Source organism: Mustela nigripes, chromosome 3, assembly GCF_022355385.1.
Source record: "Mustela nigripes isolate SB6536 chromosome 3, MUSNIG.SB6536, whole genome shotgun sequence".
Lineage (NCBI taxonomy): Eukaryota > Metazoa > Chordata > Mammalia > Carnivora > Mustelidae > Mustela > Mustela nigripes.
Genome location: NC_081559.1, coordinates 37,683,417 through 37,709,014, shown reverse-complemented (window position 1 = coordinate 37,709,014; position 25,598 = coordinate 37,683,417). Strand labels below are relative to the sequence as shown.

The following is a 25,598-nucleotide window of genomic DNA, read 5'->3' as shown; positions in this document are numbered from 1 at the left end:
GCCTGCCTCTCTGCCTGCTTGTGATTTCTCTGTCAGATAAATAAATAAAATCTTAAAAAAAAAAAAAGGTGAAATTTAGGGGTGTCTGGGCAGTTTAGTCAGGTAAGCATCTGCCTTCGGCTCAGATCATGATTCCGGGATGGGGGGGTGCAGGTCCTTTCTTGGTGGGGAGCCTGCTTCTTCCCTCTTCCCCTCCCCCTATTCATGCTTTCTCTCTCTAAAAAAAAAAAAAAAAAAAAAAAATCTAAAAAAAAAAAAAAAAAGGTGAAATATGGCTGATTTGGCATTGGAAGAAGACCATGTAAATATTTAAACTTTTCTTCAGTATTTGCTGCTCTTGTACCAGGCACACTACTGGGTATTTTCCAGTTAGCATTCCCCAGAACCTTAGCTCTGGAGATGCTCAGAGAGAAAAAAGGGTCCCACAGTCACCAGTCTACAGGAAAAGCTCCATGGTACAGTCTCCTCTTGGGAGATTCATGGTGGACAGCAGGATTTTAAAGGCTCTGACAAATGCAGGAGAAGAGAAGAAAATAGATTGTGTTTAACCCAGGATTTTCCAATCTCATTTGATGATTCAAGCTCTCTTTGAGAAACCCTGGCCTGGAGTGCTTTTTATACGTATCTGTTCTTCCCATATCAGTGAAATAGCCAAGAGTGGATTTTTTCATTGTTCATTTTATGGATGAAGAAATGGAACCTCAGGCAGGTAAAGACTTATATAGGTCACATAGCTACTAACACAGAATCTTCAATGCAAATCTAATTTTTCTTAAAAAAAAAAAAAAAAATCCATTACTTTTTCCAGGGTGAAACACTACTTTCATACAAAATAGCAATTAGAAATGGAATATACCTTTGTGATCTCTTAGAGTAGTAACCTTACAATGTTGATGAGACAATTGGGGCCCAGACAAATTAAGTGCCTTGCCCCAGGTCAAGAGCTTGCAGACTAGCAGGAGGAACAAAAGAATCCATGACTCAGTGACTCCCAATTCAGTGCTCTACTGCCCCATATAATTAGGAGACAAATATGTGTCAGTGCAGGGTGAGACCAAATGAACTGCCCAGATTGAGGAGGTGACTGAATGAATGATTTACCTGAGAAAAGATGATATTGGAGCTCTGTTAAGCTGTCATGGAATTTTGAAATGAGGGTTTAGGAGCCACTTGACAACTGGGTTATAATATGGTAGAGCACTCTGAATATTGTCATTTTCAAGATTTTAACCCCTTATTTGTATTTTTATTCCTCTCTCCTGGAAAGTGCCACATGTCACTTTGAAAAATTAAAGGGAATTTAAATTTCTGATCAAAAGCAATTTCACAGCTGGAATTGCGTGCATCCCAGAGTAGCACAGGTTAGGAATCATTTTTCTGAAGTGTGTCAGATCTGAGGAATAGAAGGATAATGCAGTAGGCAGAAACACCTGGCAGAACCTGTAGGGCAGGGAAGGGTGTTCACTGTGGGTACTGCTAAGAGCGGGAGGGAAAACCAAAACACTCCTGAGGAGGGCCAGGGGAGGGCTGGGCTGAAGCTGAAAGCTCTAAGAGCAAAGAAGGGAAAAGCTTATATTTAACAGCAGAGGGAAAAATGAGGGACTTTCGGAGACAAAGAGCCAGCCCCCAAACGAGGAGAAGTCATCCGTAAATAACAGGGAAGAGGAAAATAAGCGAATGCAAACATTCCACTGAATTCTGGACATTCTGTGCAGAAACATTTTGGTTGTGGATGGTGACCATTGGGCACAAAGGGCGAAACAGATTATAGAAACATTCAGTCCATTAGTGGGAGACAGTCCCTTAGGGACAAGGAAAGAGTAATCAGAAACAAAAAAGGAATGTGTGTTTTACTCTCCTTTGCTTTCTCTTCTCTATGCCAGTGACTCTTGTGGACCTTATGTGGGGTAGAGTAGAGCATGATTTAGGGGTTCCTGGGTCCCGTGGGGAAATACTATCATGATCTCAATTGGACTGCACCCCATCCGCCTTCTAAAATGTGCAACCTGGTGTCTAGTTAATATAATTTTTTAAAATATTTTTTTTTAAAGATTTTATTTATTTGACAGACAGAGATCACAAGTAGGCAGAGAGGCAGGCAGGGAGAGAGGAAGCAGGCTCCCTGCGGAGCAGAGAGCCAGATGAGGGGCTGAATCCCAGGACCCTGGGATCATGACCTGAGCTGAAGGCAGAGGCTTTAACCCACTGAGCCACCCAGGCGCCCTGAGTTAATATAATTTTAATTTACTGAGAAGTTCTGTTCCTTAATGGCTCCTTAGTACTATCTCACCCCCAACAAAGCAACAGAAGACAATCTTTTACTTTCTCAAAAGTAAGTATTACCTACATTAAAAAAGTAAAAAGCAAAAGACCCCATAAAATCAGGAATTTCTAGACATTAAAATCTCGTAAGTAATCATCAATCCATTTGCACTCTCTGAATTTGTTGAATTAGAACCACCCCCACCCCCCAGTCAGTAGTCTCTGGTGACAGTTATTAATGCTGCCCATCATGTGATGGGAGGTGGCTCAGAGGTGATACCGGTGCAACAGATTCAAGTTCAAGTACAGAGCAGGCCAACTTCTCAGAATAAGTACTATCCGCTCACATTTTCATTTTCAATTTTTATTGCTTTTCTCTGATTATAAAAATAAATGTTCACTGTAGAAAAACTTGGAGCTTTCAAAAATATATAATGCAGGGGCGCCTGGGTGGCTCAGTGGGTAGCCTCTGCCTTTGGCTCAGGTCATGATCCCAGGGTACTGGGATTGAGCCCCACATTGGGCTCTCCGCTCAGCAGGGAGTCTGCTTCCCTTCCTCTTTGCCAGTCTCTTTGCCTACCTGTGATCTCTGTCTGTCAAATAAATAAATACAATCTTAAAAAATATATATATATATAATGTAATATATATATATATATATATATAATGCAGAAAGAGAAAGCAATCCAAAATTCCAACCCTCAGAGTGAGGAGCTTCAACTGTTTTCCTCTGACATTTATTTAAATTTCATTAACATTTATTCAAAACAAAATACAACTCTTGTGGTGGTCCTTTTTTTAAAAAGGGATCATCATGGTAATGTTTAACCCAGAAACTTACTCTTCTTGCTTAAGATCTGTTCTACTAAAGAGATCCGTCACATTGTTGTTAAAAGGATGTATAGTATTCGTTGGTATGAATGATTCAGTCTAACGAAATTTCCACTAATGGAAGTATGTTTTTACAATTATTTCACTCTGGTGAACTTCCTGCTCACATATCCTAGTACATAGGTGAAAGCATTTTTGTGTATGAAATCCTAGAAATGGACTTGCAGGGTCAAAGGGCGCATGTATTAACATTTTTATTAGGCTGTGTTTGAATCTTAAAATCTTTAAAATTGCTGTGCAGTTTGAAACAGTTATCGGCCGGATTCTTTGTTGCAAAGCCTAAACATCAGCCACTAAGTCTAATTCCTTTTTCAGAAGTCTTTGGAGAGGACAGTTTCCTGTCACAGGCTGCCATGCGACCTCACATGTTTTCTGTCAGAGCTACAACTCTAAAGCACATCAAAAATATTTGCTATTTTCGAGGAGTGAGCTTTTGGAATTTCTTTTCTTTCTTCCTTCTTTTTCTTTCCAGATGACATTAGCTTTAGGTATCTTTTTGGAGTTTTTAGTAGGCTTAAGTAAAATAGGTAAATTAAGGTAATCTATTACTCATTCTTCCTCCTTTCATTCGCTGGACGGACTATCACATGTTGGTACTCTTGGGACGACTGCCTAACACAGGTGCAAGAGGCCACTATCTGTCAATTCTCATCATACAGTTACTGTTTCTAGTAGTTTTCCATCGTTTGTCACATTAAACTTAAGTCACCAGGGGTGACCATCTTAATTAAGCAATACTTCCACTTCAAGAGAACGAAGAAGACAGTTTCAAGAGTAAAAGACTGGTCATTGTACCCTCCCGAGCCTCCTACTCTAAAGTGATTTTTTTCCCCCTCTGGACTCAGATTTTAAATCATCTGTGCTATCCATTAACTTGGCTATGAACTTCCTTTGTTCTTGAAAAGCCATTTCAGTGTTTATATAAATCAAATCACTAAGTATATCTCTCACCTAGATTACATGCTCCACAAGAGGAGGGATTTTGTTTGGTTTACTGATGTTTTCTCAGCATCCAGAACAGTACCTGGCCATAAAAGGTGCTTAATACAGATTTGTGGAATGAAAGATGAATTCTTTGAAGCCAGAAATCTTGTATTTTGCATCTCCATAGTAAATGCCAACTTGCTGATTAAATTAAGGAAAGGATCTTCATTCAGGAATACAATTTAAGATTTTCTTAGAAGCAGAGTGTGGAGTATCCTTTGCCTAAATAATACTCAAGGTTCTTTCCAGTTCTAACTTACTATGAATCTCGCAGTTTTCAAAGAATTAGAATCCAATATAAGAAAATATATATACTACTAAAACTAGAGTGAAAATAATTGCATAAATCTTTGATTTAGAAAGCAGTGCAGTGATTTTTCTAAGCCTTTAGATCAAATGTGAGAAACTATATTGACCATAAATTATATTCTGTAAGTGCCTCTCTAGGGAAAAAACAAAAAATAATGGTATCAAGTTGTTAATTGGGAATGCCTCTATAAGCATAAAAATATGTATTTACTGTTACTGTATAAATAAGAAGGCAAAAAAAAATTTATGTATAACATCTATATTCTGGACTATACCAACAGTGGTATGACCCTAATGAGAGATATCTGCCTTCACATCCATGTGAAATGTGCAGTTATTTCAATTTAAAGCCAATAAAAATAAAAGCAGTGAGAAAGAATAAAAAAGAGAATCAGAGGGACAGAAAGATCCATCTAAATCTGCGGCCTGTTTCGAATAATATACAACATTTTTGGAAATAAAGGAAGAAAGAGAGAGGAAACACTTTAGAAAGTCACTTCAGAAAAAGTCCATCTTATAAAACTCATTTTAATTCTAGTGTTTTAGTACTTATTTATGTCAGACCACCTCTTAGTGGATGTTTGGTTTCCTGTGCTGAGCCTTAGAAAAATTGTCTTGTGGTCAGAAAATAGCATATTTTCAAGACAGTTGACTGAAAAGACCGTTTTTTTTGGCTTACTATTTTTTACAACCAATTTTACTTTAAAAAGAGAGTGAATTAATCAGATTTGAGATGAACATGCACTGGTTGAACTGTAGTGGATATATTCTGCCTGCTTAAAAAAGAAAATGAATCAGCTTGAAAATGATTTTATATAGAAGCAATTGACATGAAGAATAGGGCCTCAAATGAAAGTCAGTTTTTGATCTGAGAAAGAGAGAAAGAAAGAAAGAAAGAAAAGAGAAGAAAGAAGATGAAAAAAAAAAGAAAAGAAAAAAGAAAAAAGGAGAGAGAGAAAGCTGTAAGAATACTTGGATGGGGGAGGGGCGTTTCATAAAACACAGTGGTTAGAAGAAGGCGTGTGCCTAAGTTAGACTAACAGAGCAAAGTCTGAACATCAACAACAGAAGCATTCTTGGGGAAAACTAATGGCCAGGAACACTCTATAGTTAATTTACTAAAATAAAAATCTAAGCAAGTATTCATTCGTTGAGGCTTAGGACATGATAGTACACATGACAGTACACTTGTAATAACGTACTTTCAAGAAAAAGAAATCCTCAAAAAAAATTTTTTTAAGAGACAAATTATGGAAAAAACTGTAAACAGAACATTTTAACTTAGGTGAGGTAGATGGAAATAGAAAACAAAGTATGAATATGGTAAGGTGTTATTGCTTTCAATCATTAATGTTAGAAAGTGAAAAACTGTAGGATCATACATCTTAAGACGAATGGAAAATGGTTCTAAAAATGTACCAAACAAAAAAAGAATTTCAGCGTTTATGAAATTCCAATTAAATGTGTAAAAATCCCCCCGCCAAAATGTTCAATTAAATATCTAAGTTTGACAGGTTATCAAGCTTTTATTATAGATATACTTGCAATATTTATAAATATCAGGTTTAAAAATACATATATTATTTTTAAAAGATGCTTTTGAAGCTATTAAAAAAGCATTCTTTGCCTACTTAAGGGCTCACGGGAAAACTGATGCCATATTCAATAGCTACACCAAAACAAATATATACAAAATTCTAAATTTCATTTTATAGAAATACCCTCTGTTAAAGTACAAGGTGCTTTATCTCAGAGACAGGCTTAAGCTCAGCCAGGAATCAGAAAATGTGTTCCGAGGGGAGGCCCAGTTCAACCTGATCATTTCATGAGCACAATAAATCAACCAAAAAGCCCACCTTAAATAGCTAAAGCAGTCATAAAAATAGGCTGATGGTTACTTTACTCCAGCGATAACATAATCCTCAGTCTTATTGTTGTGGAGCAGATGTCATTATGGGTGGGGCTGACGCGCAGAGCAGCTGAAACATTTTTGTACCACCCCCCGCACACTTTCAATGGGATAGAAGGGGCTCCAAAAAGGTAAGGGGAAAGCTCTCAGCGATCAATTCCTACTAGAGATAAAGAAGTTTTGATGTGGTCGTGGTACCGGAAAGACCACAATGAGATTTTAAAAATCCCCCATGATTAGCTCCTACCCTGGAAAAGAGATCTTCCCTTTCTCCCCTCCCCTGCCGGCTCCTCCTTGGGACACTTGGCTGAGTCTTTCTTTCTCTCCTTCCCACGCTGAGGTGAGGTTGCACGCCAGCCAGGGACGCCTGTTTTTCTCTTCGCGCGGAGGGAACTCTGCGGGTAGGAGCCCCGGGTGGCAAGAAGGGAGAGGGCGGCGATGTGGGAAGGCAAAGAAAGCTCGCCAGGGACGAGCCGGGCTGGGGTTGGGAAAAGAGACGCGGGCCACAGAGGAGCCGTCCGAGGAGGCCCAGGTGACGAGGGAAATCTTCCCGGCTCGGAGCTGGGACCGGACGCTTCCGGCGGGCCACAGTCGCTCTCGGCCTAGCGCGGCTCGCTTTCCGCGCTCCACCCGGGCGGCAGGGTGTTAGAGAGGGTAAACCGCGCCTCGCACTTGCCTGGGACCGGGTGACCAATAACTGGTAATAGTCTTTGCTCGGCGCTGGGCCTTGTCCTACAATTTCGAACAGAGTCTCCGGCAGCCACGACGCCATCTTGGGACGCCACCGCCGTCGCTAAGACAACCAGGAAGGGGCGGGGCTTGATTGGGGTCATGGGGCCAAAGCCCTAGTTTAAATCGAACCCCGCTTTTCAACTAGCGGGGGGTTTCTGCCTTGGGGTGGTCGACCTCTCTCCCAAGAGTCAGAGGGAACTCTGGTCCTTGAAATTTCAAACCTCAGATCCCTGGTGACCCGAAAGGGAATTAGTTCCTGCTACCAAGGAGGGGAGGGGGTGACCCCGGCGGAGGGATACCGAGCACAGTCCCACATTCCCCTTCCTGGTCCCTCGAAGGGATCGGGAGGAGATCTCAAGCCGCTGGGAGAGTCGCTCCGGGCGGTGGGGGAGGGAGGGGCGATGTGATGGGCCGCGAGTAAGCAGCGGGGCCTTTCCCGCGGACGAGCTCGTCAGTCTAAGCCGACGGGCAAAATAGTTCCCGGAGGGTGTTGGAACGGGCGGGGAGGGAGGCGGCGCGGGCGGAGGCGCACGCCGGCCGCGGTGCTGCGGCTCAGCTGATAATTGAAGGGACCCGAGGAGCCGCCGCCGCCGCCGCCGCCGCCGCCGCCGCCGCCGCCGCCGCCGCGGGGGGGGGGGGGGGGGAGCGAGTGGAAGTTACTGCCGCGCCACCGAGTCCGGACCGGAGACTTTGGGGCCCAACTAGGTAATTGGGGCTCAGTTCCGAGCGGCCGGGCCAGGCTTGGGGGAGGGCGTTGTGCTGAGGGGTTGGGGGGGGTGGCAAGGGGGGTGGGGAGGAGCTGGAACAGAAAGTCCTAGGAAGCCCGGTTGTGTCATCGCCGCGATTCGGCCCCCGCTCGGCCTGCTCCCGGCGGCAGCGGCGGGGCCGCGGAAGGACCGGGCCGGGGGTTGACGGGCGAAGCGCTCGAGGGAGACCGGGGCCGGGCGGGAGCGGGGGGGGGGGTTCGCTGGGTCCCCCCTCTGGCCCCCCGCGATGAGGAGGGCCCTTCACGGAACCGGGGTAAGGCGTGCGGGTCTTGGGGAGCCCTGTGGGGGCCGGGGGGGCCGGAAGTGGGCTTTGGAGCTTGGAGGGCGTCTAGGAAGCGAGAAAGTGGGGGGCCGGAAGTGCAGGTGGGGGGTGTGAAGACGGCAAGGGTTCCCCGGAAATGGGACGGGGGGCCCGGAAACCGGGAGAGGGGAGGCTCCAGGGCCGGGGACGGCCCGGAAATGGAAACTAGGGAGCAGCTCGAGTGACAACAGTTGTGGGAAGCGAGGGTCAGAGGAGGGAGAGGCCGGAGTGACTTTAGACCGCAGTAAGGGGTTTCCTGCCAAGGGGGGAGGGTTGTGGGCGGGCGAGGCCGGAGACAGGGGTCTGCGCTGGGCAGTTTCTTTAGCCGTGGGAAGTTGAGATTGAGTGAGGATGACGACGAGACGGGCGTGCAGGGGGGCTGGAAAAGAGGCCGAGAAACTTGACTGAGGAGCAGAGCATGCTTCTGAATAGATCAGAGTGGAAATCGGGGGTGGGGGTCCAGGACTTGGGAGGGAGGTGGACCAGTTGTCACTCCAATCGTATTAGCATTCAAAGCGAGTCAGGCGATTAATTTATTTATATGTGGATTACATAAAACCTATTATATCGTTTGTCCATTCAGTTCACCCTCTCTTCATCCTCCTCCATGGTGAGTGGGTTTCTAGTTCAGAAACAAGTTAAGGGGAGTTCAAATAACGAAGGCTGGAAAAATCCCAAATCCTGTCCTTCGTGGCGCTTCCTTCCTTAGAGTAACAGGAATCCTTAATTTGCTACAGGGAAAAGAATTAATAAAGATTTAAAAACACATGCAAATCGGGAGGAAATAACTTAACACATTTGAACTGCTGGGGGGACCTTGTGTGGTAAGAAGGAACGGAAGGGGTTGCTCCTGAACCTTTAAGACACGTTCGTCTTTGATAACGCCGTTGTACTTTGGGGACGTTTAGCTTAAGCGTCGTGTCTGGCGGTGGGTAGAGTTTAATTCTTTCGTTAGTTAATTGAAGGAGGGACTGTGTCAGTGAGTAAACGTTCGTGTGTGAGGGGTTCAGGGGTATGTTTCTTAGTGCAGTGAATGTGTTCTGAGTGGACGTCTAACTGCTCCCCTGCTGTCTTCCTTTCCTAGTCGGCCTTTCCTGGATCTTGCCTGGGCTGCCAGATCACCCGATCCCCGGGCTTTACTCCGTTTTGTAGGCCCTTTAGTGCAGTATTCAACTTTTATTCCTCTCCAGTCTCTCTGTAGATATTTCTGGCATTTCATTTTTTAAAGACCCAGAAAGTTGAGGCTGAGGATCTCCTCTCTAAAAGCAAAACAAAACAAAAAATACAGGGTAGAAAGTTGAAAGAGCTATTGAGTGGGGCAAAAAACCGACGCTTGGAACAAAGGTCCTAGTTGTTGGGGAAAAAGGCAAGAGGCCTATATGTGAGGCCTGTGTGTGGTGTGTTTGTGTGTCGCATTTACTCGGGGGTGGAGGAGGTTGGGGGGGCGGTTAAGGTTGAGGAATGGCATCATCAGGTTAGAGAGTCAGTTGCATGCAGATAGTTTTATTAAGGTTTATTTTCATTATGCAAAGAGATCAATATTAAGTGTGAATTTTGAAGTAAATTTTGAAGTAAATTTCTTTTGAAACAGCCCTGCTCCATTTTCAGGCCCAGAAACATTAATGAATTAGTATGGCTTTTAAACATCATTGTGAGATTGTTTGGGGAGTTTTTATTTGATTTATTTTACACTTAAGAGAGCATATTAATATGGTTGGAGTTTGTGGGTTTTGTCTACATCTGCTTTTCTGTGAATGTGCCAGTATCCATAAGGATTTAAGAATTGCCATATAATTAATGTAGAATACAAATAACGTTATCATCATTTCTATTGGATTCCCAGTTTTTAGAGAGTTGAGGGGTTTGTAAGTCTGCTAGCTCACGGTTATTGTTTAGTTTGTGTCAGTGAACAGGCTTTTGTTTCAGTTTTTCATTTCCTTTCTAAAAGTTTTAGAATTTGGCAGTTAGAGTTCCAGAAGCTGCTAAGCTAAAATAATTTTTTTTAAAAATTAAGGGGATGCTAAACCAGTATAAAATCAGTGTTTTCACTGAGCAAAGTAAATTTGAATATTTACCTTTCCATTCTAACTTTTAAGATTACTGTATTTATGTTATCTAGATAAGATGTTATGATTCTATTTAAGCCCCTCATTCCAGCCAAGAGACAAACAATGGCTTGGGAATTCACACACTGCCAGTTAGTAGCTGTGTGACCTTGAGCTATTCACTTAACCTATCTGGTCTCCAGTATTTTTTTTTTTTTAAAGTATTTGTTTTTTGATTTTCATTAGAGAGCTCCAGCATGAACAGGGGGGAGGATCAGAAGAAGTAGATTGCCCTGCAGAGCAGGGAGCCCTTATGCAGGGTTCCGTCCTAGGACCTCAGGATCAAGACCTGAAACTTAACCGAAGGCCAACTGAGCCACCCAGGTGCCCCTGGTCTCCAGTTATTTTATTTGTGAAATAGGGATGGGTAACCACTGTTTTACCTCACTGGGTGATTTTTGAGACCCAGTGGATATAATGGTTGTGAAAAACTACGAGCTGCTAAATAAGTATAATACATTATTAGTTTTAGAAAATTATGTTAGCTGTTTTGAGGTCACTGAAAACACAGAGCTTCTCAGCAGTGGTAGTGATGGGGGGGTGACCTTGATGTGAGGTAGGTTGCAGATATGAAGTTACAGCAACTTATATTTTGAAACTATTAAATCGGTAGTGGAACTTGGGCCAAATTTCTTGTTTATTATTATTTTTTGCATCAGCATGGTAGATATTTTTTCACTATACCTCCTACTAATAAATACGTTAATCATATTTAGAGATTTTCTTTACATTTTATTGTTGATGACATGTACCTGTTCTGGTCTGTGGCTCTTAAGAAATTGACTTTCCACCATTAAGAGAAAATATTGCCAAATCTTGATCTGATTTCTTTACAGGATTTAGGGGAATTTAAAAAAAAATATTTTTTTCTCTTTTAAGTGGGTGGGTGAGGATCTTTCTGAGCAAATAGGATACCACCAGTTGCCCCTTTATTTTTCCATTTGCTGAGGTACTTCAGCAGACTCAAGTTGAAAAAGCAACCTGTTGCTTTTTCTCTTCACTCACATTCTTTCTACTGCCAGTAACATGCACTTTTCCTTTATTTAAACCATTTCGGTTCACTTCAACTGGCCCCTTCATATCACTTCCTCAAAAATTTATACCCCATGAACTTTACTTTTTATTTCTTGGTTATCTAAATAAGCTCCATTTTGGGATTAGAGTGCTAAATTTGTTGACATATGTTGCTTTTGTTTCCTCGACTGGATTATAGGCTTCTTGAAGTCAAGGATTATTTTGTATCATTACTGTGTTTTGCATGAAGGTGCACACGTATGCCTAATTGAAAATAATACCCATTTTTCCTTCCCACTCCAAACCAGTAATGTTAGCCTAGTCTTGCTGACTATGCAACCAGTCTTCCCACTTGGAAAGTTTCTTAGCCTCAACAGATTTCCTTAGGATGCTATTTGGTTTTGTGATCACAGCCTCTTGTATTTCTGACTGCTGTGACATCGAGTGCCTGGAAAGGGTAGAAGAGTAAGAAAGAAGTTGATATTATACAATAAATAGAATCGATAGATTGTTATATAATCCTGCTTGTAGTTCCTAACATGTAATGTTAGCCTTACATTTGTCTGTTTTCTTGTAGTGCCTTTGTATAGTTCATACTGATTTCTTGAAGTCCTAAACCTCTAGTAGTTCTCTGTAATTGCTACCTGGTCTGCTGCATGACTCGAACACACAGTAGGTGCTCATTGTTACAGTAAATAGATAAATATACTGATGCTGAACCAGTCTCTTGATTTTAAAGTAAAATTTAACTTGGCCAGTGTCCTGGATTTTTTAACAATACAGTTCTTTAAGTCTAATACCCTAATTTACTGATTTTAGGTAATGGGCAAGAAAAGTTGTTTCCTAGGCTGAGATAAGTCTCTTAAGAGTACTCTGAGGCCTTTCAGATTTTGGTTGTGATTGTTACAAGTTTCATTAAACTGGGTAGGCCAGAAGAAAAAGGAACTTGTCCATTATTCAGACCTACCTGTTTCATCTTGAGCACGCAGAAGCTTTTGGTAAACTTCTGCAGCTCTACTTGGAGTGGGAGAAAAAAAATCTGCTTGCCACTCTTCTCTGTCCTTTCATTAGAGAACAGCATTCATTGTTCTTGCAAACACCTGATTTGAAGGTTGAAGACTTGGGTAGTTGTCTTGACTGCCTTTTCTGTCTTTGTGACCTTGGGCGAATAGTTGAACCTTTGTGAGTTTTAAGTGCCTAATCCGAAGTGTGGTTTTTGCCATCTAACCTAGGTTTGTCATTTGTATGCTAGACACTGTATTTAGGAGATTAGGCTAGGTAGATTGGAACACAGGGCCCTTCCCCACTGGTTCATTGCAGCATTGACCGTTGCCTCATTTGTTAAAATCCTTCTACCTAGAATATACTTCTGTTATATGTAGACGTGAAAGGCTTTGAGGATAGATAGTGTTCCTTAATTGATGTTCCTTAATTGAAGTCTGTCTTCCCCTTTTTTTAAGTCCCTCTAGCAGTGTCTGGCCTGCATTAAGGAATCTGAATGTTTATTAAAGGAACAAGTTTTGTGAGAATAAAATACTGCTGTAAGTGAAAATAATTTGTAACAGTTTAACATCTTACTTATTTTGACAAACTTTTTGAGTCATAGTTGATGCTAAAAATTTTGGGTTTTCTTTTTAACCTATTGGATATATTTTAGGACTACGAGTTACTTTGTCATGTATAAAAAAATGAGGACAAGCCTTTTCATAGTCTTTACTCATCCTTTATTTACGTATAATAGTTGATCATTTAAATTCTACACTGAGGCCCTAAATATATTTTGATACGATGGGATGCACATATTTGTTAAGTATGCAGTTGAGTTTTATACAGCATTTTTTTTTTTAAAGATTTTATTTATTTATTTGACAGAGAGAAATCACAAGTAGGCAGAGAGGCAGGCAGAGAGAGAGAGAGAGGAGGAAGCAGGCTCCCTGCAGAGCAGAGAGCCCGATGCGGGACTGGATCCCAGGACCCTGAGATTATGACCCGAGCCGAAGGCAGTGGCTTAACCACTGAGCCACCCAGGCACCCTTATACAGCATTTTTGTTTAGTTTCTTTGTTTCTTTTTTAGAAAGGATATATTTATTTCTGTAAATAAAATGTTATTACTCATATGTGGATTTTGAAGATTATTTATTAGCTGAAGCGTCTATCAGCAAGTCTTCAAGACTTAAAGTTACAGAATTTCAATGTGTATTTTAATCAACTTGTTGGCTGTCATAACCAATGAGTTCTACCCTGACTTCAAAACTCCTACTCGGGTTGCCTGGGTGGCTCAGTGGGTTAAAGCCTCTGCCTTCGGCTCAGGTCATGATCCCAGGGTCCTGGGATCGAGCCCCGCATTGGGCTCTCTGCTCTGGGGAGAGCCTGCTTCCTCCTCTCTCTCTGCCTGCTCTCTGCCTACTTCAGATCTCTCTCTGTCAAATAAATAAAATCTTTAAAAAAAAAAAAACAAACTCCTACTCATTCCACCCGTGGGCAGCATTCTTGAATAAATAGATGTACCTTGTGCTGAATCTTCTTGAGGTCAAATTAACTCAGTTTGAAGTCCTTATAGTGGTAAACATCTGTGATGCCCTGGAAACCCAAAATGAGTTTTTACAGATAACTGCCAGTCTGAAATTCACTCAATGTTGAGTTGTAATTTAAGCTGCTTTGTGTCCTTAGAGAGCAGGTTCATGGAGATCATATGGAGGGCCTCTCTCCCCCCACCCCCACCCCCTTTTTTTTTAGTCTTTCTGAAAACCTAGTGCTTGTAGTTGCCTTGTAAATAGTAAATACATGAACGTGCTGTAATGTCTGTTGTGTCCCAGTATGTTGTAATCTTGTCTGTTTTTGCACCCTTGGCTGCGTGCATTCCCATTGAGCTGCTTGGTCCTCTCTGAACACACTCCAGGAACTTCAGCTTCCTTGCTTGGACTTTGATGAGTTGGCCTGGATCGACAGCCTTCTGCATATTGCATCTCTTGTAGCTACAGATACACACTTCACTTTTTTCCAGAACCTCCTGTAAGAGTTTTACTCCTCACTTCTTCCATGACATCTTAGTAGTTTTAGTTAACTGCTTTCACCATCTGTCTTACATAATTAGTCACTTACTTCTTCTTAACTAGATCTCTGGCTTCTTGGCGATAAAGCTCTCATTTCTTCCATCGCCATGGTGGCTGGCACAAGCTCCTGACTGGCATTGTACATGGCGGTGACAGTTTATTTTGGTGACACATTGAGGAACTATATTGTGAAATAATAGTAGCACCATTTGCCATAGTTTCTGTCAGCTTGCTTATTTTCATTTCTTAGGGTTTGGTAGCTGAGTATAGGATGCTAGAATATAAATTTTTCAGAATTAGGCTCATGAACATCCCCTTTGAGGGATTGTTAAGGCGCTACACTATTTTACTAACTTTTTACCTTAGGTTTAGCATTTGGGAATTATGTTTACTACCAGGTAAAAACATATTTATCAGTACATATTTATCTAGTAGTTACTGTGTGCTAGGTCTCTGCTGGAAGGAATACAGAAGGTTCTTGTCCTGAGTTCCATGGTTTCATTTAGTTGAAAATCACTTACCTTGTTGAACTTACTTGATAACTACATATGGTATAGTGTTTAGCATAGAGAAGTATCCTGTAGCTATGGTAAAGCAGGTTTTCTACATATAGAAAAGAAGATAGAAGAATCTCAATTAAGAAACTGATAAATTAGGGCACAAAATTTGGCTTTACTGAATAAACTGTTGGAAGTGCCTTCATTGTACAAGTATTTCCTCAGCAACTAATGCATGTGCATTTCTGGTTTCATACCCTCTTGAAAAATGCTGAGGAGAAATAGATTCATAAAATGAGATTTCTTGAGTTGAAGAGATGTGGTACTTTACTGTAGATGAGTTCAAACTATAACCGTATAACACAACATTGAACACTGCATATTGTTAAGTATAAAGTTGAGTTTTACAGTGGGTCCTCAGAAGCTTAGAGAGAGGTTCCTAGGTTGAAGTTGACTAGGTTGAGGAAGACTTCATGGAGAGACTTTAAGTCTCTGGACTTGAACTGGCCTCATTTATTTGGGTAGAGAGAAGGATGGGGAGCTTAAAAAGGTGTAATTGAGGTGAGGGTCTAATGGTCCCATAAACTGACCCTTTGGAGTATAGGGTCCACATCTGTGAAATAGGAAATCAGTCTGAGATGATTGAGGTTTTCAAATGGGAGAAATTAAGAAATTACTTTTAACAAATAGACATGCTGAGTTAGTGTTGATCCATGAATAAGTCGTGACAGCATGAAAAAAGTGGACAGAAGTAATTTGATTTGTAAATGATCTACAAAGAAAAAGTGCTTTCAGATCTTATATAGATATTATCTTTTATGAAATGGCTTCCGTTTCTAGGACTGTATAAGGGGTTACTGTGGTAAGTTTTGGGGTGAAAGAAGCAATAGAGGTAAAATATCTTGTTAAGTTTCCGTACTTAGTAGTTGGAATACTTCTGTTAAATAAGCAGGAGCTGTCTAAATGACTCCCATTGCTCCTCTGTTCAGTCATAGTGTTCTTGCCCTTTAGTGGAAGCTGGCAGTCATTTTGTCTTAACACACTCATCTGTTGTTTATTCAGGTGTTTTTGTTTTTGTTTTTTTAAATTCAGAGTACTGTTGGAAAATTAGTATTTAATTTTTTGTGAGTTCCTCAGTAATATCAGCCCTCTTTATAAGGGAAACTTCTGCTAAGCACATAGTACAGTAAAATAACAAAACGTTTTAAGAATAGTAAATTGTGGCTTAAGTATTACATAATTTTTAAAAAAAGATTTTATTTATTATTTGTGAGAAACCATGAGTGAGAGCACCAGTGGGGTGGGGGTCAGAGAGGCTCCCCGAGGGGTTCAGTCCCAGGACCCTGGGATTGTGACCTGAGCAAAAGGCGGACACTTAACCCCACTGAGCCACCCAGGCACCCCTGCCTACTTAAAAAAAAATTGAGTTATTAATTTTGAGAGAGCTCATGAGTGCAGAATCTCCGGAAGATTCTGGATCCCCAAGAGTGGGGAGTGCCACTCCCCACAAGTGGGGCTTGGTTCCACAACCCCAAGATCATGATCAGAGCTGAAGTCGGTTGCTTAACCAACTGAGCCATCCAGGCGTTCCAATATTTATATATACTTTTAAAAAGTGCAGGTTAATATTCCCTGTTTTTTGTTATTGTTGGTTGGTTGTTTCCCGGGCGGGGGCAGGGGCAGGCAGAGGGAGAGGGGGAATGAGAATTTCAAGCAGAACATGGAGCCTGATATGTGGGGATCATGACCTGACCCAAAATCAAGAGTTGGACACTTAACCAACTGAGTCACCCAGGTGCCCCAATATTGCCCATTTAATCAAGTTAAATATCTTAGTAAAATATTTGCCTAGCACTCTGGCTGATGTCATGGTAGATTGTTTGTTATCCCTGTTACTTTTATAAAAGTACACAAAACAGGATTTCAAAATTAGGAAATGAGGTTAGCTGGTGGCTGAAGGGTAACTAAAGATGCAGAGAATAATGCTTTATTTAGGTGTCTGGTAGCAGTAATATTTAGTTTTCTTACAGCAGCTTTTCTAGAGTATTCTTGTAGACTTTGCTGATTGCAATTTGAATTCATTTTATCCTTAAGTAGAAACAGAGATGTTAGCAGTTAGTGCAAGATTGATGGTTTAGAGGAAGGCTTAACAGGTGACTTAACACCTGTTAAAGCTGTATAGCACAAAATTTGTGAGGGTTCGTGGACTTTGGAATAAAAACGTTTGTGAAGGCTGTGTATTTTACTACTACAAGAGATGAGTGTCCTTTATTTTATTTTATTTTATTTTTTTAAAGATTTTATTTATTTGACAGAGAGAGAGGGAGAGAAGCAGGCTCCCTGCTAAGTGGAGAGCCTGATGTGGGACTCCATTCCAGGACCCTGTGATCATGACCTGAGTTGAAGGCAAATGCTTAACCAACTGAGCTACCCAGGCACCCCGACAAGACTGTCTTTTATTCAAGGCATTGGTACAGCTTCCTAATTTTTCCTTTATTAAACCATGTTTCCTTGTCTTGTGTCCACCTAGGGAGAGCGGCCTAGTCTCAGTAGGGAATTAGATTTAAAGACTACCCTGCTCCGTCCCAGACCCACAAGCATTTCTGCCTTTCTCCCAGCAGATGGCAACAATTAGGCTGATTTTTGAGATTTCAGTACTTCTTAGCTTTGTGATCAGACTAGTTTCCTAATTATTTCTCAACTGTTAATTTATACATCTTGACCTCTAAATACTTTTCTTAGGAAACTAGACTGTTAATTGCAGAGTTCATTCTTTTTTTATTTTACTCTTCACCCTCTCTTTTGAAAGTTTGCCCTTCCAGTTGCTGCTGTGAGGTAAGACTTGGGGAATTTCAGCCTTTGGTGTGGCACTGTAAGATAATCTGCTTCTGCCTCTTTGAACCATCTAGTATTACTTTTCAGCTGCCTGTATATTAGGCCAGGCCATTTATTCTCCAGGTACCTTCTCATTATACTAACTATTCCGAAGGGAGTTACCGAAGAGATAGTTAACTATCATTTGGGATCATCGTTGTGGCACTAGTTTTAAGTGATATGCAATTTATAAGTTCTCGAATTAGCTAAGGAATCAGAAAACTTAATGTTTGCTGGAGTAGCAGCATATTCTTTTCTGTCGGCTGGACCTTCAGCTTACACATTTACTTCCATTCAGCCTGTGTTAGTTCGTTCTTGTTACTAAAAAAGAAAAATAAAATTCATAATGCACAATTAACTTTTCAGAGTTTACTATATTTAGAGTTACTTAGAACTATTTATAAGATGCCTGCTGAGTTTATTAAAATTTTTAATATGACAGTAAAGGATTTGGGAAGTTTTCATATTAAGAGTTTTAAAGTTAGGAATGGCTTAATCTGTGGTTCTCTTAAGGAACATATAGTCAGAGACTTAGTAAAACAATGGTTCTAAAAAACCATTCTGGAATTATGTCTGTTTTATGGTCTGGTATTAGAGTCACAGTCCACTGGAAGGAATTAGGCTGGTTTCAGCAGCTGCTGCATTTTTGTTTTAGAGGTGTTGCTTGAACTGCATTAGCAATACTCAGACCTAGAAAAATGCTCCTGTAAGATGTCTGTGCGCTCAGTTTAAGTAGTCTGAAGTGAGCAGTGGATGTAGAATTTGTATATAAATAATAAGCAAATGTTATGTATTATTATAGATCTTTTTGAATACTTAAAAAGTCCTAAATCAAGATTTGGGATAAGGAAGATTTGTAAGATATCCTTGGCCTTGAGTTTATAGTCTCATTAGGGAAGGAGATAAAGTTGGAAACAAAAGTAACCATAAAAACTCTTAAACTGAGTTTAAGACATTATTCAGATGTCTTATCAGGTGACTAGGAACAGAGTGGTTAGGAACAGAGAATTACTCAGTTATTTCTCAATATAGTTGTCTTCATCCATGTATACTTGATCACATTTAATTCCATATGAATCCTTGTTATCTTTCTGATGTGGCTGTCACTGTGAATATGTGATTTAATCTAACAGTGCTGTAGACCAGGCTAGTGGTGTGGGAGATGAATGGGTTAAGAATAATAAGAAAAGGTTCTTTGAATAATGGCAACAGCAGCCAACCTCTATTGAATCCTTCCCTTGGCTCACTGGTACATAGGTTAGTCTCCACGGGAGGAGAGGTGAGAAATGGAGAGGTAGGTGGGCTGGGGATGGATAGGTAAGTTGGTAAATAGAAGAGAGTGGGCATTCTAGACAGGAAGGTGTAATGAGGGTAGATGAGAGTCTGCTTCAGAAGAGGGTAGAATTTTTCAGTGTTCAAGGAGAGTCAATTGTACTGAGTAAATAAATTGTAGATGCTGTGTTTATTTTCTGTATTTACTTGAGTTTTTTGCCCAAAACTTCCCATAGGGAGAACATACCATATTCTTGCTTTGCTTTGAGTATCTCTGGGTTGTTCATAACCCCAAAGGATATGGGCTTGAAGCCACAAACTCTGATTTAAACAAGATCTTCCCTATGTGATCTTGGGTAAGTCGTTTAAACCTCTGAGGCTTAGTTTTTTTTCATATAAAATGGGTTGTCATGCGGATCTTGTGTAAATAGTATATACTTGAATGGTAGCTGCTGTTTTTATTTATAAATTTATTTATAAATTTAAAAATGTCTGTTTGGATGGTTTAGAGGAAGGCTTATACACGGTCTTCCAGAACTGGGCTCACTAAACTTTTATAAGGTGCCAAATAGCAAATATTTTTGGCTTTGTGGGTCCTGTAGTCTCTGTTGTAATTACTCAGCTGTTGTGCAGCAAAAGCAGCCATAGCCTTTGTTTTAATAAAACTTTATTTACAAAAAGGAGTGGGGGTCCAGATTTGGCCTGTGTGCCGTAGTTTGCCAACCCCTGCCCCAGAGTATTACTTGCTGCCTTTACTTGGTTCGCAGGATTTAGAAATGACATCCTTATGTCTTAAAAGATAGCATCATAATGTGTAAGTGATACAGGAATTTGGTATAAGTGACTAAGAGCAGACTGGGATATAACTTAAACCCTGGTTCTGATACAATTAAATTTGTGACCTTGGGTCAGTCACTTTATTTTGGCTTCGTTTTTGCATCTGTATAAAGGGAATGATAGTAATACCTATTTTAGGTTTGTTGTGAGGATTAAAACGGTCACCATGTAAAACTTTGAAACAATGGCTGTTAAAGGGTAAGTGCTCCATGGGTAATTTCGGTTAATAACCATTCTTTTTGAGAGAAGGCATTTCCTTTGTTGATAGTCTATCTAAAAAGACAGGTTTGAGAAGGTGGATTCTGTGAGGGGTAGACTTTAAGGAGAAGGGTTGAAGGAGGTCATTTGACAGTACGGGTGGACTCATCAGCAGGATGAATTTGGGTTCCGGTTTCCTGGTTGTTGATCTTGGGCAAGTTACTAAGGCGTAAAGTATAGAAAAATTGTACTTTATGGGGCGCGTGGGTAGCTCAGTGGGTTAAAGCCTCTGCCTTCAGCTCAGGTCATGATCCCAGGGTCCTGGGATCCAGCCCCGCATCGGGCTCTCTGCTCCGCAGGGAGCCTGCTTTCTCCTCTCTCTCTGCCTGCTTGTGATCTCTGTCAAATAAATTAATAAAATCTTTTTAAAAAAATTGTACTTTATAAGATTCTTTTGAGTTTTTCGTGAGAGAGAAGTGCTAAACACCGTGCCTTGTTGTTCCCGGTAAGGTGATCAAATGGTAGTTGATATATTACAAGTTTTTGATTAGGGTGTTGACTTCTAGAAGGAGTTTAATAGTAGCTTTTACTCTGTATAAAAGAACCATATAATAGTTATTTTTAAATGACTTATTTTCACAGTTGCTATAAATGTATGAAATTATAGTCAACAGTGTGTGAGTTTATTGTTTTTCTGATGTCATAATTTAGGTGTTAGTAAATTTAATGGACAATTAAAATGACACTTTAAAGATTGAAAGTAAAAATATTCCCTGACCTGGACTCACATTAAGTGTTTTGAAAAGTTTTTTTTGAGAAAGTATCTATATTTGATCCAGGTTCAAATGTTCTGTCATTGCTAATGATAGCCTTTTTGGCTACTACTACTAGTTTCAATAAAATGTATGATATGGTTCAAGTGATAAAACTTCAGACTTATAAAAATATAGTTATAGTAGTATAAAGAATATCCCATATTCCCTTTAACTAGTTCTAAGGTCAAGTTTTTTGTTTTTTGTTTTTTTTTTTTAAATAATCATTAGAGGATAAATCTTTTCTCTTCTAGAAGTTTTCTTAGGGGCACTTTTGTGGCTCCAGAGGTTAACTGTCTGCCTTTGGCTCAGGTCATGATCCCAGAGTCCTGAGATGGAGGTGTTGGGCTCCCTGCTAAGTGGTGAGCCTGCTTCTCCCTCCCTCTCTGCCTGCAGCTCCCCCTGCTTGTGCTCTTTCTCTCCCTCCCTCTCTCTCAAATAAAATCTAAAAAAAAAAAAAAAAAATTACTCAATAAAAAGCTTAAAAACACTTTTTTTTTTTTTTTTTTTAAAGAAGGAATACATGTAAAATCTTCTGAAAAAAGGTCAGTGCAGTGAAAACATTTTTTTTCATGTGGGTCTTTACCAGTCATTATACATGTTGACTTTTCAGAGGATTGTGAATGTGTTTTGTGCCTGACTCTAGGCCATCATTAGTGAACATTATTGACAGTTGGACACTCTGAAATGGCCTGCTTTTTAAAAGACTTAATTTGCTTTGTATAGTGAGTGAGCCTTGCCCTTTTCCTTACTGGTTGGTGGTCCTGTATGTTTAGCACTCTGTGTGTCCCACCTTGCTTCCCCGAGCTTTTAAGGTGTTGAATTGCAAAACTACTTGCTAGAAGGCTTGTACCCCATGGCTTTAAGAAAGTGATAATTCTGGTAGCTTAAAGATACTTTAAAAAGTATATTCTCAGCACTTTCTGCTTAGGTTGAGGGGATCAATAAGGTCTTTAAAAAAAGATCCTTTAAACCTCCTGTATCTGAAAATAGTAAAATAAGTGAGAGCCTTATTCTGCAACAAGTGAGGGCCTGTTGTGTGCCTGGCAGACATGTACAAAACCTTTGGCCCTTAACTTTCAACATGCAATCTCTTTTCTCTCCTAAATGCTCTCTGCCTTTGCTTGCCATTCCTTAGTGATGACTACTATCTGTACTTTTGCCTACTTGAAGAGTCTTAGGTAAGTGGACTTAAACATTTTTAAAAAAGCCAAAAAAGTGTTAAAGTATAGTTTTGGATTCATAAAAAAAAAAAGGTGCAGAGATGGTTACCCTATACTCCTCACCCAGCTTCCGTTTTGTTAGATTTTTTTTTTTTAAAGGATTTTATTTATTTATTTGACAGAGATCACAAGTAGGCAGAGAGGAAGGCAGAGAGAGAGAGAGAGAAAGGAGGAATCAGGCTCCATGCCTAGCAGAGAGCCCGATGCTGGGATCAGGACCTGAGCCGGAGGCAGAGGCTTTAATCCACGGAGCCACCCAGGTGCCCCCGTTTTGTTAAGATCTTAACATTAGTAAATTTTTGACTCAGCTAATGAACTAGGATTGATACATTATTACTCCCTATACATTATTTGGATTTCCTTAGTTTTCTTCACCTTTTGGCTTTTGTTCCAGGATCTCATCCAGGATGCCACATTACATTTAGTGAGCAACTTTTAATTTTTGAGGCATTTATTTCTGATTATGAAGTACAGACTGAGTGATAGTTAAAACTTGAATAAAGAAAACAGAGAAAGTTAAGAACTGATCCATAATTTCTTTACCTGACAAATCTCTTTACCTGACAGTATAGACATTTTTGTTCTTTCTTCTAGCTTTTGTTTTAATAAAAATGGGTCCATACCATGTTTTTTTTTTTTTAAATAAATATTTTATTTATTTTTATGACAGAGATCACAAGTAGGCAGAGAGGCAAGCAGAGAGAAAGGAGAAAGCAGGCTCCCCGCAGCCTGATGTGGGACTGGATCCCAGGACCCTGGGATCATGACCTGAGCTGAAGGCCGAGGGTTTAACCCACTGAGCTACCCAGGCACCCCCATACTATGTTTTTCCCAGTACTATTGTATGATGAACATTTTCCTATTTTGTTATTCTTTATTGTTTGCTTTATATTTATCATAATTTATTCAGCCTTTCTAATTCTTGTCAGATTTAAAAAGACCTGTTGTTAATAATGCTTCAAGGAACAGCTTTGTGTCTAAAGCCAAATTTTAATTTATTATGTTATTTTTTATTTTTTTAGAGAGTGCACATGTGGGCTAGCGGGGTGCGAGGGACAGAGAGAATCCTAGGCAGGCCCCATGTTCAGCGAGGAGCCATCTCAGGGCTTAGACTCATGACCCTGAGATCACAGCCCAAGATGAAATCAAGAGTTGGACGCCTAATTGGCTGAGCCACCAGGTGCCCCTAAAGCCAAGTTTTTAAATGAGGGGTCTCTGTCTCTTTTGTATGAAGTTGGAAAGCGTTCTTGCGTGTGTAAGAGAGAGGTGTGTGTACTCCTAGCATTTGGTGGAAGAATTAGAATGCTCCATAGGACTCCTCTCTGTTCTGGCTCTTGCCCACCTCTCTGAGGTTCTCTCTTATTTTATCTTTTAGTAGCTCCCCCTGTTGCCGAAAATGCTCTTCTAGATCTTACATATCTGTCTCTTCATCGGTGAGGTCTTGGCTCAAAAAATGCCTTTCCTGGCTACCTTATCCATAATAATTCCTTTTTCTGGTAGGAACATTTTGCTTGCGAATAATAGAAAACTTGACTAACTGGACCTAAAACAGATCAGGGTTTCCTTTTCCTCATACAACGTGGTTCAGGTACACAGTGGTTCCAGCAAGGATTGCACTCTGTTTCTGCTCTGCTGCTCTCAGCAAGTGGTTCTTCAAGATGACCAGTTAGTTCTGTCATGGCTTGAAGTCATTGAGTCCATCACATTTGAGGTAGGAAGGCGGGGAAGATAGGGCCTTTTTTTTTTTTTTTTTTTTTTTTTAAATAAGCTCTGTGCCCAGGGTGGCATTTGAATTCCTAACCCCCAGATCAAGAGTTGCGTGCTCTACCAACTAAGCCCGCAGGGCACCCCACAAGCCTTTTTTTTTTTTTTTATAATTCAGAAAGCGAAAATATTCCTGAAGGATGCTCAGCATACCTCTTATTTGCTAGAGCTAAGGCCTACCTGTCGTGAAAATAAGAGTAATGGTGGTGGGGTATGAACATAGGTTTAAACTTCTGGCTTTTAAATTCTTCTGATGTTCAGTCCATGATTAGAAATGCCCTACTTTGCTTCACCAGTGTATGTGTAGAAATGTGTATGTAACAGAAGTAAATGTCAGACACTATTTAAGCATTAGGCATGCTGTTTTCTATTTCATCTAAAATTTCTGGTTATGACCTTTTAAGTCTGAGAATTTTTAACCTTTTCTGTGGTGTGGACCCTTTCACAGTCTTAAGCTGTGGACCCCTCAGAATAATTCTAAATTATTAAAATAATTGTATAAGACAAAACCCCTAGAATATCAAATGAACTACTAAATTAGTATGTTGTAATTTAGTAATACATTTATTAGCACTTTCAATAACATGCTCTAGCCGCTGTTCAAAGCAGTGATGGGTGTAAATGATATTTTGAGGTATCCGCAACAATTGTAATGTGATAGGATAATATCTGTGATTTCTCTTGGTGCAAAGCCAAAGGTACTGCCAATAATGCTGTGGTTTGTTGCCTATTCAGGATAGAAGGAAATGTTAAATTTCAATTAGAGGTTAGTGAAATTATTTTTTTCAATCTAAGTTCATGAACTCCTGATTATGAACCCCTGGTCTAAAATTGATTTCAAGCCTCTACTCTTACAGTTTGAGGATAAATACTGGCTTTGGCCCAATCATGACTCATTCCTTAGGGCCAGGGAGTAGCACCTTCCTCAGGGGTGAAGGGATTTGGACCTCCTATGTGGCAGGATTCTTTTAGCATGGAAGAGTGTGGGATAGATGGAAATTAGGTAGGGAATGTTATATTCTACGTTCTCCTGTCTGTAGTATACCCCCTACCCCCTGCCTCTGCTCAATTCTCTCTACCGACTGCTTAATTGTCCTCCCAATACTATCCAGTATTACTGTTGTCTACCCCCACCAGTGGCAGGTAAATACCACTGGGGAGAGGCTGCCCCTTTGTTAAGTAATTGAGTAGCTAAGTGAGACCTGACGCTGCCATATCCCAACTAGTAAGTCTTGGCCTTGGTGTCCCCTCATCCCCCCCCCCCCCCCAAATAAAAAACACAGCGTGACCACTGTAAAGGTTTAAATGTCAGGAAACGTAGGTAAAGGCACTGCTCTGAAGAGCAGTGGAGGAGAGGAGACCATTCTCCCATCAGAGCGCTGTAAAATGACTTGTGTTCTTGTGGTTCCCTGCCCTTGAGTTTTACATGTGTGGGTATATCTCATGCAGTTAATAAACCAGGAGCAGAGATTTGTTTTTTTAAAATTTATGTATGAGGAATAAAAAAATTCGTAAAGAATTCTAGTCTAAGAACATTAAACCTCCCTGGAGTTAATAGTACAGTCCTACCCCATGCCCCATCCCCACCTTCATTTTTTAATTTTTTTAAATTTTTTGCTTCAGGGCAACCTGCATTCCTTTAAGTGGACATTCTTTCTTTTCCTTTTTAAAGTGGGTTGCACCAAACCTGATTAATGAAAATTCTTGAACTGCCTGCTATAGTTCTGGATTTTTTGTTTAAAAAGTTGAGTGGGTAACTACAGTTGATTTTAAAGTTTCCTTAAAGCAGTATT

The 25,598-nt window shown here is 40.4% G+C and overlaps 1 protein-coding gene across 17 annotated transcripts in view; it reads left to right on the top strand.

Annotated features, from left to right (window-relative positions):
• Positions 1-6,466: 6,466 nt before the first annotated feature.
• Positions 6,467-25,598, top strand: part of TRIP12 (thyroid hormone receptor interactor 12) — a 145,997-nt gene continuing 126,865 nt past the window's right edge. For 13 of the 17 annotated variants that reach the window (XM_059393672.1, XM_059393673.1, XM_059393671.1 and 10 more), the window contains exon 1: positions 7,683-7,792. The gene's annotated coding sequence lies outside the window, so the exon portion shown is untranslated. Of the gene's footprint in view, positions 6,487-6,736; positions 6,757-7,682; positions 7,793-7,911; positions 8,108-8,300; positions 8,400-25,598 lie in introns of those variants that run through there. The other 4 variants (XM_059393660.1, XM_059393661.1, XM_059393657.1 and 1 more) reach the window with 4 other exon arrangements.